This window comes from Nematolebias whitei, chromosome 1 (genome assembly GCF_014905685.2).
Source record: "Nematolebias whitei isolate Nwh7 chromosome 1, NemWhi1, whole genome shotgun sequence".
In the NCBI taxonomy this organism is placed as follows: domain Eukaryota; kingdom Metazoa; phylum Chordata; class Actinopteri; order Cyprinodontiformes; family Rivulidae; genus Nematolebias; species Nematolebias whitei.
In genome coordinates this window covers 9539925-9541957 of record NC_056498.1, presented here as the reverse complement: position 1 = coordinate 9541957, position 2033 = coordinate 9539925, and positions in this window count along the sequence as shown.

The window sequence follows — 2033 nt, the reverse complement described above, 5'->3', positions numbered from 1 at the left end:
TGGCTTCTGAGAGACACTGACACTCTGAGAAGCTCTTTTTATACCCATTCATGTTGTCAATTGACCTAATTAGTGTTAATTGGTCTTCCAGCTGTTCGTTATATGCTCAATTTCCTTTTTCCAGACACTTATTGCTACTTGTTCCAACTTTTTTGGGATTTGTTGACACTGTGAAATTTTGAATCAACATATTTTTCCTTTAAAATGTTACATTTACTCAGATTAAACTTTTGATCTGTCGTCTATGTTATATTACAAATAAAATATTGACATTTGCCATCTCCACATCATTTCATTCAGTTTTTATTCACAATTTGTTTAGTGACCCAACTTTTTTGGTATCTGGTTTGTAGTTAGTGAGCCCTAATACAGGTCTCTGTTGCACCTCGAAGCAAAACAGTCATTACTAAAATTACGAGTTCAGTCCACCGCAGCTCTTTCTCACATACACGCAGTGAGAGTGCTCATCGGTCTCATCAGCTCGTTTATGTGTCAGACACACTCCCTGCAGATCTTTATAGCAACATGTTAAATTTAACCTAGTTCTTGGTCTGTATAAATGTAAGTAGGCCTGTCAGTGTCATTAATTCACATAAACTGTTCTGAAGATCGCAAAACAAAATAATTTGTGACGTTAGCATATTGCATATTTTAGATTAAACACATTTTTTCCTAGTTTCATCAAATATATATACTGTAGTTTTTAATTGTGCTGGCAACATTTCTTTACCTGTGCTGAAGACTTTACACAATAAACGAATATCCTTGACTACTCGTATATATTTGTCTTCATATGTTATTTCCCTCTTCTACTGAAAGTTTCATTCAACCTTTACTTATACAGGTTAATCCCAATGAGCCTCAGGGGCTCATTTACAAGAGAGACCTGAAAGTTGTTTGTTCTACGTGAAAATGCATAAATATCCTACAAAGATGTATTTTTTTTTTACATTTTTCACACAAAGACGTTGCCATTATTTTACCAGAATAATACATGTTGCAGTGCAGACTAAAACTCAGGGAGTCCAGGCTTAAAAGTACAATATATGACAAAAAAATATATAATTTGTATTAATCCTTACACAGTTATGCACAATATATGGATTAAAATGATCACACGAGATCAACTTGTGATGTTGAGCATACTAGCTCTTGAGTTAACACCATATATTGTAGGCTTTTATAAGCTCTGGAGTTTATTAGCCCTATGTTGTCCAAAGCTTGAAGTGTTGCACGTGAGCTGCAGAAAAGTTGGCTCTGAGCCAGCCAGAAGTTTGCGGGACTCCCAGCCAGTCAGCAGAGAAATGGAGAAAGTCCTGGTAACTCTCAAACACCCCGAGAGTAATACCTGCAGAGCTGGATCAGACATGGCCCTGGGGAAAACAACCTTCCGGTAACAGCATGGACCTCCAACTTTTGTATCACATGCATTGTGGTAATGAGAGATGGACTTTCCTGGTAGAATAAAACATCTTCCTTCTGATGAGAGAGCAAGTGCCAACAGAGTTTTCTCAGACATCATTTAGTTCACGAATCCAAGATAAAGTTTACCTAAATTTTAACGTTAGAGCTAAAACTTTAGTCCAAATTGAATATACATCTTCTCAAAGTCTTTAGACTATTTACATCATTCACCTTCTGAAATAATACTACTGGTTATTCATTCATATTTCATATATTTGCCATATTGTCATTATACAAGCTGAAAATAAATGTTACAGAATTGTGTCTTTAAATGACCAGATTCTTTGTCTTTCTTCAAGTGAGGGGAATTAAAATATTGTTAAAGGACTCACATTAATCTTTTGATTGAGGTCAGTCAACATTTACTTTGAACGTCAGTGTAAACACTTGTTAAAAGGTGCTCAGACCTCTCAAGCCTCAAATATTACCCCTATTATTTAATTGGCAACAACACCACCAGCCTGATCAAGAAAGCTCATCATAGACTCTACTTCCTCAGGCGGCTGAGACGAGCTGGTCTGGGAAGCTCAGTCCTCACCTCCTTCTACAGGTGTGCAGTGGAGAGCATC